Raw genomic sequence first — 22477 nt, 5'->3', positions numbered from 1 at the left:
GCAGCAAGGGGGTGGGGACTCACTCTGAGTCATATCCAATGATGTAGTCCAATCAAACGTCCTAAATAAATCTTAAGAGGCAAACTAATCAAAGACCCTTCAATTGAATTTAGTGCAATAAAAGGGTATCACACATAGAGCAATAGATTAGTTTACAAACAATCTTTCTCTTTTAGGTATTCATAAAATAATCTCATACTGCCGCAGGTGGTATATGAGATTCCTGTATTTTATGCAGGATTGTTCTGTAAACCCATAAATTCTCTAATTAAAAAAAAAAATAAAAATGATCCCACAAAAATCAATAAAATATAAATAATATATAAAAAGGGTATGGTATAAATAGAGTAGTTGTTTGAAAGGATATCCAAATTATCAAATACATATGAAAATGTCTAACTTCATTACAGTGCAAGAAATGAATGTTAACCAACAATAAAAATAGTTTCCCCTTCCAAACTGACAAAGATTTAAAAAAATTTTTGATACTGATGTTGGTGGGTAGGAAAATGGGCATTTCCATATAATACTGTTTAGTATGTATATAGAACAAATTTCTGATAAATAATATGATTATATATGCATTACATATATACCAAAACTTTAAATATTTGCTTTCCAAACAATAAAACAATCCTACTTTTAAGAATTTACAATAAAGTGATAATTAAATGATGCTCCAATTTTATATACAAAAAACACCTAAATGTCAGTATAAGTTCGAATTAAATCACTATACCACATGATAGATATAATGCTAAATAACAATGAAAAATAACATAAGAATTACCATTTGCTCGTTGATAAATACTCCCAGCAGATTAAAAAACAAGATATACAGTCCTTTAATATTTGATATTATCTCTGTATAGCAAAAGGAGACTCGAAAAGACAAATACATGAATATACAAATAAAAATAGGCAAAAGAACTGAAGAGACACTTCAGAAAAAAATGATATATGAATGATCAAAAAGCACAAAAGAGAATAATGAATATCACCAATTATCAGAGAAAAGTAAATTAAAACCACAATAAAACACTCTTTCATACCTACTACAATGACTTAAATTGAAATAAATATATATAGTTGATCAGTTAGCCATATATTAGATAAATATCACTCTCATACATTGCTAATAGGAATATAAAATGGTACAATGAATCAGAAGAATTTTAATAGTTTCTTATAATATTAAATTATTAAAAAATATAAAGCATTTTTCCTCTATGATCCAGCAATTCTACTCCTAGATATTCATCCAAGAATCTAGATTTTTATCCAAAAGAATTGAAACTCAATATATACAAAATAATTTGTAGAATGAATGGCATAGAAGTCTTATCAATTATTAATAATTGCCCCAACCTGGGAAAAACCCAAATGTATATCAAGAAGAGAATACTAAATAAATTGTGTAATAATCATACAGTGGAATGCTACTCTTCAATAAATTAAAAAAAAAATAATCTACTGATGCATTCAACAATATGAATTGATTTCTAACACATTATATTTAACCAAGGAAGTGAGACACACAAGGAATACACACTAGGATTGATGTAACTATTTTCTACCATTAAAATTTAATCACAGGCACAAAAAATCTATGATGATGGAAATCAGAAATTGATTGTCTCTGGATTGGGGAGAAGGGGCTTGAATAGAAACAGGCAGCAAATAATTTATCGAAGATATCTAAAATACAAATCAACATATGAAACATTCTCAACCTCATTAGCCACAGAGAAATGTAAATCAAAGTCAAATGCTATATTATTACATAACCTCCAGAATGTTCAAATAAAGAAGAGATAATACTTTAGTTTGGAAAGAATGTGGAGAGGACATTTCATGTACTACTTACGAGAATGTTAAATAGATAGTAAAACAAAATGAAAAACACTTTGATAAGTTACTAATATGAAACATACCATATTTTGTGACACAGAAACAAATTAGTGTGCACATATTCAATGAAACATTTAATGGCGTGGTCAGAGCAACATTCTGCATGGAAGATAATAACTGGAAACAACGCAAATGGCTATCAACCGTAGAATGGATAAATAAATTATATTATATTTGTAAAAAGAAATATTAAGATAACAATGAAAACACACAAATTACTGTTACGCTGAAGACCATGGCTGGATCTCATATTCAAACTACTGAGGGAGAAAAGCTAGATACAAAAGGAATATACTTTATAATTTCAGTTCAAAACCAGGTAGAACTAATATATGATAGAAGTCATTATATTGGTTATGTCTGTAAGATATGGAGTAGGAGAAGGCATAAAGGGAGCTTTTGAAATGCTGGTAATATTCTAATTCTAAATATGTTTGGTTTATAATAAGAACACATTGTGGGTAAAAAAGAACATTTAAATATATACATACAACACACATATAACATTTAAAATTCCATAAAATGGTTGTGATGTTTAAGTTCATGTGTCAGTTTTGCTAGATTATGCTAATTATTTAGTCAAGAAATATATGTTCTCATATTTTGCCTGTTATTGTGCCAGTGAGGATATTTTGCAGATTTAAAATTATCAGTTATTTGATTGCATCTATGGCTGATCACATCTACAATCAACTGAGGACACTGCCTTCAACAATGAGAGAAGTCTCTTCCAATCAGCTGAAAGCTTTAAAAGGAGAATTGATGATCCAGGAGCCTGTACATGCTCTAAATCAGCATACACTCCATGGTGCTGTTTCTTTCATAGTCAAGAGTCAAGGATCCAGGAATGAAGGGGTAGAAATGGATGTGGTGCTACTCAATATTCCCCCTAGTCAACCACTAGAAAAACTTTTCTTCCTGTCCCCACAACCTTAAACTCTGCTAATTTTTAGGTCTTGGTTCTAAAGTGAAGAGTGATTCTGCCCGGAGGTACATCAGTACCAATAAACTAGAAGTTAAGGGTGCCACCTGGGTTCCTCACGCTGCTGAATCAACAGGAACAAAGTTCTTTACTCTTCTAGCAGAAGCGTTGATGCCGATTATCAAGGACAAAAAGAACTGCTGCTACACAATGGAAGTCAAAAGAGTTTGCCTGGAATATTAGAGATCCTTTAGAAGGTCTTTAAGTACTACCAAGTCCTATGATTAAAGTCAAAGAAAAGTTGCAACAAACCAATCTAAGCAGGACTTCTAATGGTCCAGAAACTTCAGTGATGAAGGTTTGGTCACCCAACCAGGCAAAGAACTATAGGCAGCTGAGGTGTCTGTTAAGAATAAAGGAAATATGGATTGGGTAGTGGAAGAAGGTAGTTATGAATACCGGTTTTGACCAAGTGACCAGTTCCAGAAGTAAGGAATATAATTGTTATGAATATTTATTCCTTGTTTTGTTATGAATATGTTTCTATATATACTAAAAGCAAATATATTTTCTTCCCTTTCTTATCCCCTTGTCATATAACATAAGTTTTGTATTAACCTTATGTCATAGTATTTAAATTACATGATACCATGTTTAGGAGTAAATAATATCCGAGAATTTGCAGACTTTTCTGGGGAAAGAGATAGTGCATTTCTGGTTGTCTGCAGTACAGATGAGTATTGATAGGAGAAACTTTGTCAGTCTGTTATTTTTTTTTTAAGTTATGGATAAGGGTACCAAAATGACAAAGGGTGGACCGTGATGGTTAAGTTCATGCTCAACTTGGTTAGGTTCTAATGCCCAGTTGTTCGGTCAAGTAAGCACTGGCCTGATTGCTAGTGTGAGTACATTTTGTGGATTTAAATAATCAGTCAGTTGACTACATTTGTGACTGATTGCACTGACAATCAACTAAGGAGATGGCCTTCAACAGTCAAAGAAGTCTCATCCAATCAGCTGAAGTACCAAGAGCGTATTTGATGATTTCAGCAGTCAGAAGAAGGAAGAATTTACACCTCTACTTCAGTTATCCAGTTTTTCCTGGGGAATTGATTAAAAACTTTCTTTGGAATTGCCCTACAGAATTTGGAATTGACCATCCCTATAGTCATGTAAACCACTTCCTACACTAAATCTCATAATATTTATTATATGTTTATATTATCTCCTGTGGATTCTGTTTCCCTGGAGAACTCTAACTAATACAATGGTTAAAATAGAATACTGTTGATTAAATCAGTAAACATTACATGTATTAATTTGATAATTATTTATTATATGTGTGTGATGATATAAAAAAATAAGAACATTTAATGTTTTCATACTTTTCTGATTTTTTGTTCTAAATCAATATAAAATGTAACTCTATCCTTAAACACATGCACACACTCACATATACAAACAATATATTAAATATTATTGAACACCTCGGAGGTAGTAGTCACTGTACTAGACACAATAAAGAGACTAGACAGAAAGGAAAGAAATAGCAATGATAGTGGAGGGGGTACTGAATGACCTCTCTGAGGTTGTGATTTTGAAGCTGAAGCCTCATGGAAGTGGAAGTGTTATCTTTGCTTAGAAAAAGATTGTTTCAGTCACTCCAAAAGTTGTTTATTCAAGGGACTAAAAGAAAGCCATTGTGACTGAGGATCTATTCCATCCACTGAGGTTGAAAGTCTGGCAGATGCTAAATATGCAAAGTCTTAGGCTCTGTGTATATGGTAAAATGTTTAAATTTTATTCCTTTAGCACAAGCCACTGGAAGGTTATAAGCAGGAGAGAGCATAATGTATATTATGATGTATAGTTGATGTATGGTTTCACTTCAGCAGCTATATCAAGACTAGATTGCAGGGGAGCATGCAGGGTTGAAAAGGTTAGTTAAAGGGCTTTCACATGTTACATGTTAGAAATGATAGATTCCCAAATAATGGTAATGGTAAGAGTGAAACACAGAGAAACATTTTTGGGAGAGGCAAACTTAATTACATATGCTGATGGATATAATTTGATGGTTAGCCATTGTGAAATAGAAAGTAATTAAGAATGATTTCCACGTTTCTGGTTTGCTTAAATGACTGTATAGTCCTTTCAATTACTGAAAGAGAACTTAATGAAAAATTACTTTCAGAGAAAGCAGAGTTCTATTATGACTATGATAGTTGAAAGCCTTGTATATGGATAAATTACTGGAGACAAGGAAGACGTTCTCAGGATATAACAGGTATATAGAGTCTTGAGAATGTATGAGCTCACTTAGGGAGAAATAGGAAAGAGAGAATGCCCAGATTCCATGCACCAAGATTCCATCTCTTTTACATTTAGTGCCTGGAAATGAGCCTGAGAAGGAGCAGAGAAAAAAATACAAATGAAACCCAGAAACTGTTTTGTTGTAAAATGTAAGTGACACAAGTACTCCAAAAAAGAGGAATCAGTCAAAATGGAAATTCGGTCTTTGATTAAGGTCTTTGACAAGAATAGTTTCAGCGGTGTTTTCCTGGTAAGGACCTGATGTGAATGGGCTTCAGGGTACGTCATGTTCCATATCTGGCATGATGGCAGATTGAGAGATCTGGGTCTCTCAAGCTGAATAAAACAATTCAAATCTTGGATAAAATACTTAAAAACAATTTTAATTCATTGCTGAGCTGCACTGAAGTAAAGAATACACTGTGATTAAACTGAATCTAAGCTAGGAACCCTGGGAAGTAAGTTAATGCCAAATCTAGTTTTCAGCCAGGGTTCTGCCAAATCCTGAGAACTTAGGGCCCTGCTTTACTGACTGCATAGGGTGTGAAGAACAGAAGATAAAGCTTAGGGATGGTCCAAGATACAGAAGTGAATTGGAGACCAGCACAAAACAGAACCCTACCAAATTAATGCAAAATAAACCCTACTGCACAAAAATGGACACATTGGAAAACATGCAAATCTTCAACTTGGAAATAGATGGAGAGAAAAAGATACCTTTTACTTGGGTAAAAACTTAAGAAGAGAATTTAATGCAGAGTTCTCCAAATGATATTTTTTAATATATAATAAATGAAAAAGTAAGAATTATCTTAATAGTGGTAAAAATGGGCAATAAAATTCAACATTAATTCTTTATAAAATCTTAATAAAAGAGGAATAGTAAACGATTTTTAACTAAATAAAGTATTTGTACAAAAATAATTAGTAAACATGACAGGTGACTAAGAAAAAAATGGAAAGATTACCTTTAACTTCTGGAACAATGCAAGAATGCATTCTATCACTATGCCTAAATAAGCATAATACTGAGGTCCCAGTAAGTTCAGAAAATAAAAAGATAAAAGGTAGTTGTAACTTTAAATGCGCCAAATCTGAAGGGAAAACTTATAAAATTGTTGTAAGACATTAAAGAAAACCTGATAAAAATGGAGGAAATGTACCCATTTCGTGGATCAGGATTGCTATGATGTAAACTTGTCAAATGCATAAAGATTGACTACAATTCCAGTAAAATTCTCAATAGGGTTTGTTTTATTTATTTTGGCAACAACCAATCTGATTCTAAAATTTATGTCAAATAGCAAAAGACCAAGAATTCCTGGGGAAAAAATGCACAATCAGAAGAGACTGCTCCTTCCAGATAGTAGGAGCAGCTATAAAGCTGTGTTTAGCACAGGAAAGATTTACCATAATGAGTGTTTTTGTTCCTTAGGCTGCTTAAAGCAAATACCCTGAGATGATTTGGTTTAAACAATGGGAATTTATTAGCTTACAATTTTTAGGAACTAGAAAACATCCAAATAAAGGCATCATCAATGTAATGCTTTTTTCCAGACAACTAGCTGCCAGCAAACCTTGGCCCCTCTACCACATGGCAATGCACATCAGCTGGTCTCTCCCTTTTCTTCCAGGTTTTCTTGACTTCAGCTTCTTGCTTCTGTGGCTTTCTTGTTATCTTTCTCCCTCTCTCTCTCTTCATTCTATTTATAAAGGAATCCAGTAATAGGACTAGGACCCATCCTAGATGAGGTGAGCCACTCCTTAACTGAAGTAACCTCATCAAAGGTCCTACTTACAATGGGTTCATACTCACAGGACAGAAGGATTAGATTTAAGAACATGTATTTTTCTAGGATTCATGCAACTTCAAACTACCATAGTAAGAAACAGATAAAAGGCACTGAAAAGGGAGTCTAGAAATAGACCCATGCATATATGTAAACCTGATTTAAGATAGATTTGTGCAAACAAGAAACTCTTCAACCAGTGTCAATGTGGCATTTGTATCAATACCAACAAAAAAAGGGGAAAATGAGTAAATATTACATTTTGTTTGTACTTTCTTTTAAAAATGTTTCCCTACATGGAAAACAAACAAACAATAAAGCCAAGCAAAATAACGAACATAATTAAAAGTAGTGAATGATAGGTGAGGAAGTAGATTTAAATAAATAACTCAGTTTGTCAGTGAAGAAGAGAAGAATATTTTGAATTAATTCTTTGGAAAGACAGTATCTCGGAAAGTTTAGTGACCAAGAAAAGATATTTAGAAAGTGTTTTGTGTTGATTATTAACAGTTTAATATAACATAACATGACTCCCCCTTTTTTTTTTGTATTTATGTGTTTGTCATTTTATTTTGGGCACCTTGCCCTATTTGACACGAATTTCTTTAAAAATAAAGAGTCTCAAGAGTCCCAGCTGAATATACTCCCACCAAGGAATTTAAAAAACTTAATCATGGTTGGGAACATACTTCAGCATATAGTAGTGAGAAGAGGTATTTGTCAGTAAATATATGCATAACATATAAAAAAAGTCTACACTCTGCCTTTCCTTTTTCATTCTTTATTGACTTTTAATATAAAAAGAGACAAAAATACTGTTTTTATGCCAAGGGTCAGGTTATTGAAAACAGTAAATTGGCTAAAATAATACTGCAGTATTTCATAAAATTAAATCAGAAGATAGAGTTCTAAAATTCAGATCACCACTTTGTACTTACTTTGGCTTTCTTGTTGGGATATATTGAAGGGCTTTTAAAATTGCATCAGAAAAGCCTCATACCAGTTAATGCTAGTGTAGAGAAGAATAGGTTTTGCTATGTTTAAATTCCATTAGAGCACTGTGGGTTTTCACTTCCTAAGTGAACCTTTTAATTTCTGAAGAAAATCCTTTGAGGGCTAAGCCTATTTGCTCTCACAAAATATATGGTTTCAATGAGTAAGAAAAAAAAAGTTTTTTTAACAATCGTAATTTCAAAGTATGTACTTAAGAACTGTTTTCATATCATGATATACAATTCAACTTTATTTAGAAATTGGAAAGCAAGTTATAATGTATTAGTTCAAAATTTTAATTAAGTAGGATACAACTAAACTGAGCAATCAATTGCAATTTTTATTTCATTTGTAGAAGGAAGCAATAACACAAGAAAACAAATAGCTCATAACTTTAATATAGTAAAAAATTATGAGTCATTTCAAATCACATGTTACAGTTCTTTCCTAGATTTTTAAAAAATATAGAATAGATTAGATCCTAGAGCCTCAAATAAAACAAAGTTCATTGGCTTAAATAGGGCCATTGATAAATACATTCTAGAAAAATTCATGATTATATGAGGTAGAATGCATAAAAAAATGTTGACCTTATACCAATTATATTGATCATGTCTATTCATATATGGCATAATTAATACTTTTCTTAAGGATTACAGCATTCTGATTCACTACTTTGACTTCAAACTTCTGATTAGACAAAGAGGATTATCATTAGCACTTAATTCCTCTCCTTACGAAAATTCACTAAAATAGAAATTAAAACTATGCAAATATCCATAAGGTCAAAGAGAAAAAGAGAAAATAGCAGCAATGGAGAGAGGCACGTTTCCTCATTTAGCAAGTTTGCACTGTAAGGTCTGCAATGGCCATGACCAAGACTAACGGCAATAACAACAAATACAGAATTATTTCCACTACTATGGGAATTTAAGTTCTTGAAGAAGGCAGGAATATGATGTTGAGATGAAACCAGGTGATTGGTAAATATCTCTAAATTTGGACTCCCCATACCTAGTCATTCCCTACAACCACATACATACCCAGGTACTAAAGATTTTTCTAGAGAAACTCTGTACTACCTGGCAACAATAGGCATAGAAGAAGACAGGAGTCAGGCCTAGGGCTTTGAAAAAGGATTAGGCAGTCTTCTAGAGAATATGCAAGTGATCATTTTGTCATACTGTATTGTATCAGTAGGTGGAGACCCACATAATGAGGGGGAAGGAGTTGGACTCCCATCCTGTGAAAGCCTGATATGTTCTCAAAAGAGGGGAGGGTCTCTTGAGAGCATGGCCAGTTCAGAATAGGGGAGGACAGACCAGTGCGTCAAGCCCTCAGCGTTGTTGCAAGTAACTATGAATCTTGTCCTTCAAGGACTGAAGACTGGTGGTCAATGGAGCTTCCTAGATGAGAGGGAGGGAGGAATAGAATAGATTGGAAGAGGAAGTATTTAGGGGCCAATGGAAGTGTTCTGCATGATCTTGCAATGATAGATATAGACCAGGTTGCATTTCATCAAAAATGTTTAAAAGTGTATTGTCTAATGTATAGACCATAATGTAAACCACTGAGCATAGTTAGTGGTTATGTTTCAATATTTGTACATCAATTGTAACAAATATACCATCCACATATAAAAAGGTTATTGATGCAGGAAGGGGGAAAAGGGGGCAGATGTTGGGTATATGGGAGTCTCCTGTATTCTGTATGTAACTTTACTATGACCCAAAATTTCTTTGAAGACAAAAGAAAAAAGAAAAAAGACACTAGGGAAGAAATGGAAAAAAGAGTCACTGTATATATAGGACAACTGATACTACAGAGATGAAAGGCAAACATCAAAAAATTTTTAAATATAGTTTTCATTATTTTTTTAATATCCCAATTTTTAAATTTTATTTTAGCTTTAGTTTTTCTAAATTGTTATGTATTTTATTTATTATGTTTAAATATATCATTAGTATGTCATTTTCCTATTAATTGTATTTGGCAATATTCTTGGCTTCATTTTTGAAGAAGTTTTGGACCACAAAGAGGTTACAACTTTGGTAGGGGAAGATCATTGGTGTGGGGTGTCAGTAATGTGTGATACATGGGAGGAAATTCACCTGGGAATACATATAAGGTATGTAAATGTGTTCAAATGTTCATGGGGCATTGTCACAGTGGGTGGATTCACATAATAACTAAAAGAATAGTGAATTCCCATCCTGGGGAGCTCTGCCACATTCTCTAATGGAACAGCAACAATCCCCCAAGTACAGGGGCAATGACTGTTAAAGGATGGTCAATTGATGGGCCCTCAAAATTGATGAATATGCTTATGAGCCTTTGCTCTTGAAATTGTAACTTAGCCTTGTGCTGTAGGCTGCCTAAGAATTACCTCCCAAGAGTCTCCATGTTGCTCAAATGTGGCATCTCTTTAAGCCAAATTCAGCATATAAATGTATTACCTTCCCCCCAGGGTGGGACATGACTCCCAATGATGAGTCTCCCTGGCACCCAGGGATTACTATCAAGCACAAACTAGCAATAAATTGGAAAAAGACCTTGAATAAAAGGGGGAAAAGGTAAAGTCAAGTGAGTTTATATGGCTAAGAGCCTTCAAAGTGAGTCAGGAGGTCATCCCAGAGGTAAAGCTTACACACATCTCAGATTGCTAAAGAAGATACTACCCCAAATAGTGTGGCTCCTGTGGGCTCTGGAGACACCCAGGTCCTACAGTCATGACAGATAACTCTGGAGTTTGGTGTCTTGCCAGTGAGTCCTTATTGGGAGTTTGTACTCCTGAGTGTGACAGAGTTGGACTCTGTTATGAGTTCTCAACACATACCTCTTCTGTCCCTTCTATTTGAACATATTGTAGGTGCTAGAGTTGGTAGGTGTACATCCAAGAGATTTGAATCTTTGGGCTGTCTACATGCCAGCTGGGTCCTGAGCCTTGGTAGAGTTGCAACACTACTCTCCAGTTCATTGGACTCACCCAGGATGACTAACAATGAGGTGAGGATAGACAACTACCATACCAAGAAACCAAGAGTTTCTACAGCTGCAAGAAAGAGAGTCCCATCCATCAGCCATATGGGATTGAGGCCCCTTCTCATTTAAAGGTGGAGTTGACATCACTATCCCAGCATCTTCAGGATTGGGGAATAAAATATCGACTGGAATAGACTTACTGGTATTCTACTATAGACTTATTGTGATTCTAGCAATGGAAGAAATCGTGACATTGATGTGGAAACTGTGGCCACTGAAGGTGCTGAAGGCAGGGAAAGGGAAAAAGAAGTGTAATATGGGACCATTTTTAGGACTTGGATTTGTCTTGAATGAAATTGCAATGACAGATACAGGCCATTATATATCCTGCCGTAATGTACAAAATTGAGTAGGAGAGAGTGTAAAATACAATATAAACTATAACTCATGCTTAGTGGCAATACTCCAAATGTGTTCATCAATTGCGGTGAAGGTACCATGCTCATGAAGAAAGTTGTTGATGTGAGGAAGGTGTGGGGAGTGGGGCATATGGGAATCCTGTATATTTTTTTGTGTAAAATTTTATGTAATCAAAGTATCTTTTTTAAAAAAAAATAAAAATATATATTAAAAAAGAAGGTAGCTGGAAGTCCTCATTGAGAAGTTTCAATTTTCTTGAATGGTAGCATTAAAATGATTATTTGTTGACAAAAAAAAAAAAAAGGATTAGATGAAAACTAGAACCCCAGCTCTTTTTCCCAACACTTTCCCATAATAAACATAGCAATCTAGCATCCTTAAAACAAGGATATTAAAGAATAACAGGTTTTTGTAGTTCATCCACAGTAAAGGCTGCCAATCAACATAACCCTCAAAAGGAGCTTCCAATCAGCTTCAAGTGTCTCAATTTTAAATGTAAAGGGACAGCTAAGGTTTACCATATGGAAGTGACCAAAACTAACACAGTATAGACAACTTAGAAAAAGAAACTGATGCACAGAGAAGAAATAAAGTTAAAACAAAACAAAACTAGTTGCCTTGTAAAGATATGAGCTATTATATACATAATATAAGTGTTCCATTCTGGGAAATTGAGAGAAAAATAGAGAGGTCTTGGAATGAAACAAAAGCTTTTTCTTAATGGACTGGATGATAAAGTTGAACACATTTTGTATTATTGCCTTAGTTTAGAAAATGCAGCTTGAAAATAAAGACATAAAAAGGAGGTGAGAGATAACTTTGGTTCAATTAGACTATTTACTCTTATTAAAACTGGCAGCTGATAGTTGCCAAAGCATATAAAAAATTCAACCGATAGCAATGGTACTTGATTATTCAAATTTGAACAACAAATAGCAGATTTGCAAGTATTTTATGTGTTTATTAGACATTTCCATCTATACGTAATAGGGAAATAAGACTGTGGTTTCATTTTTTGTCAGACTTTGATAAAAAGATTTTAAGTATTTTTAAATTTTTTAATATTTCCTATATTCTGGAAGATTTTGCTCAAAATGATCACAAAAATTTGAAATACCTACTATAAAACCAACTGTGTCCAGAGTTTTTAAAGGTAAATTATTTTACAACTAATTCAGTTTCTCCATGGATGTTAATCTGTTGAATTTTTTTTTCTTAGTAGATTTTGGTAACTTACACTTTAAAAGTTTTTTTTCACTTCTTTAATTTTTCAAGTGTACTAGCATATATATGCATGTAATATTCTCTGAATTTGAAGGTTTTGTTTATGTTTTTCCCCATAAATATTACATTATATGATGATTTAATTAAACTTCTAAAACTTTCATATTTTTCTATTACCAGGCAAACCTAATTTTATTGTGATTACTTTATTGCACATTGCAAATGCTGCATTTTTTTTTTATTACAGTTTGGAGGTTTTTGGCAACCCTTCTTTGAGCAAGTCTATTAGAACCATTTTCCCAAATGCAATGTGCTCATTTTGTGTCTTTGTGTCACATTTTAATTAAGATATGCATATTGACTTTTAGACACAATATTACTGCACTTTAATAGACTACATTATAGTGGAAAAATAACTTTTATATGCACTGGGAAACTCAAAAATTTGTGTGACTTGCTTGACTGCAATATTTATTTCATTGCAGTGGTCTGGGAAAGGCTGCAATATCTCAGAGGTAAACCAGCATATCCACCCAAGAACCATCCTCTGAACTGATTTATTCATTTTCTGTTTTTTTCTTCCTATTTCTTGTTTATTAATTTTTTACATCTCCTCTACGTTCCTTTTGTTTAATTTCTTGCATCTTTCTTAACATAATAAGCTAATTTCTATTCAATTTTAATAAAAATATTTATTTCCCTCAGAAAACAGCTATGTCCACAGCCTAAAACATTTGAAAGTAATAATAACCTCTAATTGCAAAAATAATTTCCTAAATGATCCAAGTTTTATTAGAGGAATTTAGCTTAATATTCAAATTCTTATTTTATTGATTTTTGTCAATTAATTTAAAATTTTTATCAATTTTAAGAAGAAAATATGACTGATATAATCTACAATAATTGGAGTTTATTGAGTTTTCTTCTCATGCTTTAATAAATGACCTTGATGAAGAAACAATTTTTTAAAATTGTTATCCTATCCTATCCTAATATTTATCCTAATATTTAGCCTTATTAAATGTGTTATGCAACTCCCCTATATCCACATTTTGTTTGTGCTGATGAGAATAGGCAAAAGCAAAGATTTTAGTTTCTATTCCTTTGTATAAAAAGTAAATTATGTATTATAAGATATAGAAATATGCATTTTTTACTGAGCTTGTGTTTCTTTCCATTTATATTTCTAAGAATTTCTTATGTATATATATACGTATTCTCTCTACATATATATATTCAAAGTTACATAGTTCAAAAGTTCTGCAAATTCTTTGCTTTATTTATTGCTTATATCTTGAACTATGCTTTATTGTTTATTTTGTTTATTAATGGAACTCGTCTTGCGTCTTTTTGTTTCAATTTTTCTTATGGAATTTACTCAAGTTGTTACTTAAAATTTTTCTGTTATTTATTTTATAAATAATGGATGTAGGAGTGGGGTGGGAAACTTGCTAGAGCAGGCTGTTTCAGGAACCTACGAAGCAGGAGTCTTGACGTCAATTTGGAGAGACTGCTACAAAAGTAGTGCTTGCTAAAGATGAAATTGTGGGTTTCTAACACTGAAATCAGAAGTTGTGGGAAGGCAAAACCTTTTCCCCTAGGGCTGAAGGCTGCAGCATTCCCTGAAAATTGTCAGTCGTACGGCAGTGTTCCCAACCCCGTGTTCCCCAAATGCATGATCCCCAAGTCCATGTTCCCTTAACCCCTGTAACCCAAATTCCACAGACCTCTGTGCCCTGAGCCCACAATATCCCGGGCTTCCATTTCCTGAATTCAGCACTCCTGAAATCTGGGAATCCTCTAGCCCTCGGGGATCTCGGATTGACTCTGGAAGGGGGAAGGTTTTGGTGGGAGGTGTAGAGGGGCCTGACGAGTGCAGTTTCAATTTTCTACTTCCCCACCTTTTTTTTTTTTTTTTCCTTTGAGCTTGGAGAAATATACTAGTTGGCTTGGGGAGTGCCTAGTAAGAAAGGTGAGGTGAATCTGTTGAGAAATCCCAATTAACCTAAATGCCCTAGGATAGGAAACTTGGTCTAGGAGAAGGTAAAGTCAGAAAATTAATTAGCCCTCCTGTAGCACACTTAAGGGAAAGGGACAGTAGGACGTGCTTTGCAGGCTTCCAATAACATATTTAGGGTTCCTGGCAAGGTGTGGATGCTCTCTCTCAAGAAATTAAGTCATTGTATTTGTGGTGAGTTGGTTCACCGGGGACCTATTTGAATCTCCTACCAGATATACACAGCTTTCCTGCTGCCCTGGGAGAGAGGGAAGTGAGGAAGGGAGAAAGGGTGAAGGTCTGACTCCTAAGTGGATTATTTAACTGCAAAGAGAATTCCTTGATTGAAGCCTTGTCTGGTCTTTTTTGTTGGTTTGTTTTCTTGTTTTTCCTTCCTCTATATCCCCCCATAACCCTTTTTTCTTTTTTCTTTTTTCTTTTTCTTTTTCTTGCTTGCTTATTTTTTATTCCACCCCCTTTTTCCCTCCTTTATTTTTTTCTTTTGTAATAGGTGCTGCAGGGAGTGTCTCTTATTTGCTGTGTTTCCTCATCCTCAATTTCCTCTTTTCTGTGCATACTGATTTTGCCTACCAATGCTATCCCCTTTCCTTTACATCTTTCTATCCTCCATCGTTTATTGTTTCTCTTACATTCCACCTCTCTTTGTTTAGCCTCCAATTTTTCTGACTTTTTATTTCTAATATCTCTGTTCTGTTTTCTATCTTTTATTCACTCTTTATATTATTGTCCTTTCTTTTCCCTTTCACTCTCTCCTGACCACACTGGCCTTTTAATTCATACTATATTTCTCCCCATATTCAGTTTACTACTTCATTATAGGTACTCCAATTTTCTTACTGTTATAACTCTACACAGCTTACATGTGTCTAATATTCATTCTCCTAGATCTCACGTGGTTCTTCTGCTAACATTTACTATCAATACTATCATTATACTTTTTCTTTTTTACCCCTTTTGCTTTCTCTGGCCCTAATATTTTCCTTCAAGGAAACTTAGCCAACAACAAGGAAATAAAATAAGAAGAACAAAGTGACAAAGAGAACACTTAACATGCATACAAAAACAACTACAAATTAAACCCCGAGACTAGATGAGAAAGCTAATCAACTGAGTAAACCCATCAAGATAAAATGATGAACAGAAAGCAACAAAAAACTACAAACCAAACTAATGATCAAGAAAACATGGCCCAATCCAATGAACAAACTAAGAAACAGGAAGAAGACCAGAACATCAAACAATTAATCAAAGCTCTCAAAACATATATTATGGACCAATTTAATGAAGTGAAGAAAGAGATTAAGGATATTAAGAAAACACTTGGAGAGCATACAGAAGAAATTGTAATCATATGCAAAAAGATAATGGATATGATGGTGATGAACAGGACAATACAAGAAATAAAAAATACACTCTCAGCAAATAACAGCAGATTTGAAGAGGCAAAGAAAAGAATTGGTGATGTGGAAGACAATACATCTTAAATCAAACAGATAGCAGAACTGTTCAATAAAAAGATAGAAAAAAAATCCAGCTGGGACTTAGGGACCTGAATGACAATGCAAAATGCACAAACATATGCATTGTATGCATCCCAGAAGGAGAAGAGAAGAGAAAGGGGACAGAATGGGTGCTGGAGGAAGTAATGACTGAAAACTTCCCAAACTTATTGAGGGAGATGGATGTACATGTCCAGGAAGCACAAAGCACACCAAACAGCATAAATCCCAACAGGTCTACCCTAAGACATATACATGTCAAATTATCCAATGCTCAAGACAAGAAAAAATACTAAACACAGCAAGAGAAAAGAGAACCATCACATACAAAGGAGGCTCCATAAGATTAAGTGTTGATTTCTCATCTGAAACCATGGAGGCAAGAAGGCAGTGGTATGACATAGTCAGGGTACTAAAAGAAAAAAATTTCCAACTACAAATACTCTATCCAGCAGAGCTAGCATTCAGAAACGATGGAGAGCTCAAAATACTCACAGATAAATAGAAACTAAGAGAGTATGCCAACAAGACACCTGCCATTCAAGAAATACTAAAGAAAGTTCTGCAGGAAGAAAGAAAAAAACAGGAGAGACAGAGTTGGAGGAGAGTGTAAGAACAATTAAAAAGACAAAAAGAAAAAAATAATCAAACAAAATATGACAAACAAAAATCCAAAGAAAATATGACTAATATAAGTAATTCCTTGAGAATAATAATGCTGAATGTCAATGGATTAAGCTCACCTGGTAAGAGACACAGACTGGAAGATTGGACAAAGAAATATGACCAGTCTATATGCTGTCTACAAGAAACATATCTTAGCTCAAGGATTCAAGGAGATTGAAAGTGAATGGCTAGAAAACAATCTTACAAGCAAACAATAACAAAGAAGGGCCAGGAGTAGCTATATTAATATGAGACAAAGTAGACTTTAAGTGGAAAAAAATTGTGAGAGACAAAGACGGACAGTACATTTTAGTAAAAGGGATAATCTTTTAAGGAGAATGGGCAATCATAAACATTTATGCTCCTAACAAGAGTGCCTCCAAATACATGAGGCAAACACAGGAAAAACTAAGTGAAGGAATAGATGCCTCTACAATTATAGTGGGGGACTTTAATACACCACTATCAACTTTGGACAGAACATTTCAAAAGAGAATCAATAAAGAAACTAAAACTTCGAACTGTATATTAGAGGAGCTGGACCTAATAGACATATACAGAACATTACACCCAAATATAGCAGGATATACATTTCTCTCAAATGCACATGGATCATTCTCCAAGATAGACCATACACTAGGCCACAAAGAAAGTCTCAATGAATTCAGAAAGATTGAAATCATACAAAATAATTTCTTTGACCCCAGTGGAGTGAAGCTGGAAATCTGCAAGGGCCAGAGGCCCAAATTTCACACCAAGATATGGAAATTAGACAACACACTCTTAGAAAAACAGTGGATCAAGGAGGAAATCTCAAAAGAAATTAATAACTACCTTGAAACTTATGAAAGTGATAACACAACATACCAAACAACATAACATACTTATGGGATGCAGCCAAAACAGTACTGAGCGGGAAATTTATAGCCATAAATTCGTACATCAAAAAAGAAGAAAGAGCAAAAATTGAAGAACTAACTGCACACTTGGAGGAATTAGTTAAAAAAACAACAAGGTAACCCCAAAGGAAGAAGAAAGAAAGAAATAACAAAGATAAGAGCAGAATTAAATGAAATAAAAAATAAGAAAGCACGTGAAAAAATAAATAAAACCAAAAGCTGGTTCTTTGAGAAGATCAATAAAATTGACAAATCCTTAGCTAGATTAACAAAAAAAGAGAGAAGATGCAAATACACAAAATCAGAAATGAGAAAGGAGATATCACCACTGACCTCACAGAAATAAAGACTATCATAAGAGGATTCTTTGAAAAACTATATTCCAACAAGAAAGACAATTTAAAGGAAATGGGAAAATTCCTAGAAACACATAAGCAGCCTACATTGATGCAAGAAGAAATTGACAATCTCAACAAACCAATCACAAGTAAAGAGACAGAATCAGTCATTAGAAACCTACCAACTAAGAAGAGCCCTGGGCCAGACAGCTTCACAGGTGAATTCTACAAAACATTCTGGAAAAAACTAACACCAATTTTGCTGACACTCTTCCAAAAAATTGAAACAGAAGAAACATTGCCTAACTTATTCTATGATGCCAACTTTACCCTAGTACCAAAACCAAAGACACCACAAGAAAGGAAAATTACAGCCCAATCTCTCTAATGAACCTAGACATGAAAATCCTCAACAAACTACTTTCTAATATATTCAACAACAAATTAAAGGAATTATACACCATGACCAAGTGGGATTCATTCCTGGTATGCAAGGATGGTTCAACATAAGAAAATCAATTAATGTAATACACCACATAAACAGATTGAAGGAAAAAAAATCACACGATCTTATCTATAGATGCAGAAAAAGCATTTGACAAAATACAGCACACTTTCTTGATAAAAACACTGAAATGATTAAAATAGAAGGAAATTTTCTGAACATGATAAAGGGTATATATGAAAAACCCACAGTTAAAATCATTTACAATGTTGAAATCCTAAAATCTTTCCCTCTAAGATCAGGAACAAGAAAGGATGCCCATTATCATCCCTTCCATTTAATATTGTGTTAGAAGTACTTGCCTGAGCACTGAGGCAAGAACCAGACATAAAGGCATCCAAACTGGAAAGAAAGAAGTCAAATTTTCACTATTTGTAGATGACATGATCCTGTACATTGAAAGTCCTGAGAAGTCTACAACAAAGCTTCTAGAACTTTTAAATGAGTTCAGTAAAGTCACAGGCTATAAGATCAGTGCACAAATATCAGCAGCATTTCTGTACACCAATAATGAGCAATCTGAGGAGGAAATCAAGAAACAAATACCACTTACAATAGTAAATAAAAAATCAAATATGCAGGAATAAATTTAACTAAAGATGTAAAAGACCTATACACAGAAAACTACACAACACTGTTCAAGGAAATCAAAGAAGACCTAAATAAATGGAACAATATTCCCTGTTCATGGATAGGAAGACTGAATATTATTAAGATGTCTATCCTACCAAAACTGATCTACACATTTAATGCAATTCCAATAAAAATCAACACATTTTTTAATGAACTAGAAAAACTAATTATGAAATTTATTTGGAAAAGTAAGAGGGCCCAAATAGCCAAAGACATATTGAAAAAGAAAAACAAAATTGGAGGAATCACACTACTTGATTTCAAAACATATTACAAAGCTACAGTAGTGAAAATGGCATGGTATTGGCATGACATACTGGACACACACAAGACCATTGGAACCAGATTGAGAGTTCTGATATAGATCTTCATGTATAGTCATTTGATATTTGACAAGGCCACCAAACCCACTCAATTGGGAGAGAAATGGCCTCTTCAACAAATGGTACCTGGAAAACTGAATATCCATATGCAAAGAATGAAAGAGGATTACCATCTCCCACATTATATAAAAATCAACTCAAGAAGGATCAAAGACCTAAATATAAGAGACAAGACCATAACAACCTTGGAAAACAATGTAGAGAAGCATCTACAGGACCTTGTAAAAGGAAATGGCTTCATGAGATTCACACCCAAAGAATGAGCAGCAAAAGAATAAATAGATAAATGGGACTTCCTCAAAATTAAAGACTTTTGCACCTCAAAAAAGTTTGTCAAGAAAGTGAAAAGACAGCCTACCCAATGGGAGAAAATATCTTGCATATATAAAGAACTTCTATATCTCAAAAATAAAAAGACAAATTATCCGTTTAAAAATTGGTCAAGAGATTTGAACAGACACTTATCCAAAGAAGAAATACAAATAGCTAAAAAGCACATGAAAAAAAATGCTCAACATCACTATTAGGGAAATACAAATCAAAACTATAAGGAGATACCATCTTATACCCATAAGACTGACAGCTATGTAAAAAAAAAGGAAGACTACAAGGGTTGGAGAGGATGTGGAAGAATAGGAACACTCACTGCTGGTGGGAATGCAGAAGGACCCAGCCATTCTGGAGGACAGTTTGGTGGTTTCTCAAAAAACTAGCTATAGATTTGCCATATGAATCATCAATTCCACTGCTGGATATATACCCAGAAAAAGTGAAAAGAAGGACACAAACTGATATGTGCACACCAGTGTTCATAGCAGCATTATTCACTATTGCCAAAAGTTGGAATCAACCTATAAGCCCATCAACAGATGAATGGATAAATAAAATGTGGTATATAAATACAGTGGGATACTACTCAGCTATAAGGAGGAATACAGTACAAATACATGGGATAATTTCGATGAATCTTGAGGACCTTATGTTGAGTGAAGGAAGCCAGGCATTGAAGGACAAATACTACATGACTTCTCTGATATGAAATAAATAAACCAAGCTGTCTCAGAGAACTAGAGACTGGATGATAGACTTAATAGAAGTTGAGGGAGAGAGGAAGGTTTTGTGCTGGCACCTACATGGGTGAAATCTGTGATAAGCTGTGTTAAGAATTTGAACAGGGAAAGGATAAGATGGGGGCATAGAGATGCTTTTGGGTGGGGCTTTGTGGGCTTGAGGGGGACTAGGGTTGGGAGGATGGGTCAGATGGCCCAAGGAATTGGGGGAGGGCTGGGGGAACATTAGAACATGGGAGATTGTCAGGTATGTGGTTGAAACTATAATGTTGAATATATAATAAAGAAGAATTACTTGTTTAAAATGCTTAAGAGGAGGCATCTGGCACAGGGCAGGTTTCTAGGGAGTGTGTGAGTGCTCATTTTGTCATAGTGTGTCATATCATTGGGTGGAGACCGATGCAATGAATGTGAAGGTGTGTCCACATCCTGGGGAGGACTGATGTTCTCAAACAGAGGGAATTGTATCTCTTGCAAGAGTTCGTGGCTCCCAATGGGTTAGGGCAGTCTAGTATGTCAAATCCTCAGCATTGTTGCAAGTATCTGTGAACCTGGTCCTTCAAGTAATGAAGAGTGATTGTCACAGTGGGCCCTGAGGGGAGAGGGAGAGAGGTATAGAATAGATGGATTCAGGGTAATTGGGGGGCAATGGAAGTGTTCCACAAGATCATGCAATAATAGATATAGGACATGTTAAATTATACCCCCCAAAAAATGTATAAAAGTCTATAGGTTAAAATGTAAAACCATAATGTAAAATATAAGGTAACTAAAAATTTAGAAAATTGTACAGTCTAAAATATAAACCATAATGTAAACCAAAATGGAACCATGTTTGAAAGCTATATTTCAATATCTGTACATCAGCTGCAGCAAATATAACATGAACATGTAAAAAGATCATTGCTGGGGTAGGGGGAAAGGGGTTGATGTTGGATATATGGGAGTCCCCTATATTGCATATGTAAATTACTGTGAACTAAAACTTTTGTGAAGACAAAATTAAAAGTTAGAAAAAATAAAAGAAAGGATGTAGATACTGAAGAAGAAATGAAAGAAACTGCATTGCCACTGTACATATAGGGCAACGTCTATTGCAGTGATGAAAGACAAAATGTCAAAAACAAAGCTTTATAATATTTTTCATTTTAATACCCCAATTTGTTTTTACTATATTTTAGTTTTTCTATATTAGTATGTATTATATTTCTAATCTTTAAACCCATCACTATATTTAATTTTCTTATTAATAGAATTTGGCAATATATTAGGCTTCATTTTTGAAGAAATTTTGGACCACAGAGAAGCTCAGCTATGGCAGGGGAGGAACACTGGTGTGGGGTGTTATTGATGGGCGACACATGGTTGGGAGGGAGTTCTCCAGGGCATGTATATTGGGTACATAAAAATGTTTGGATATATGTTGAATATTTTCATAGTAGTTACAGTTACAAAAGACAACTGATGGAGTGCTGAGTTCCCAGCCAGGGGAGCTCTATCACATTCCTCAATGGAACAGCAACAATTCCCCAAGTTCAATGGCAAAGACCAACAAAGAAGAATGGTCCAACAATGAGCCCTTGATACTGATGACTATGCTTATGAACCTGTGTGCCCGACATATGAACTAGGCTTAGAGCTGCAGCATGCCTAAGATTTACCTCTTGAGAGCCTCCATATTGCTCAAATGTGGACACTCTCTAAGCCAAACTCAGCATGTAAATGCATTACCTTCCCCCCAAGTGTGGGACATTACTCCCAGGGATGAGCCTCCCTGGTGCTGAGGGATTACTACTAAGCACCAGCTGGTCACTTAACTAGAAAAAGACCTTGAATAAAAGCATCAACTCAGACCAGCAGAATATCTCAGCCTACATGTAGGATCATGTCTTAAAAACTGCCTTTTGAACTT

The sequence above is a fragment of the Dasypus novemcinctus genome, chromosome 1, assembly GCF_030445035.2.
Source record: "Dasypus novemcinctus isolate mDasNov1 chromosome 1, mDasNov1.1.hap2, whole genome shotgun sequence".
NCBI classification, from domain to species: domain Eukaryota; kingdom Metazoa; phylum Chordata; class Mammalia; order Cingulata; family Dasypodidae; genus Dasypus; species Dasypus novemcinctus.
This window is presented reverse-complemented; position numbering follows the sequence as displayed.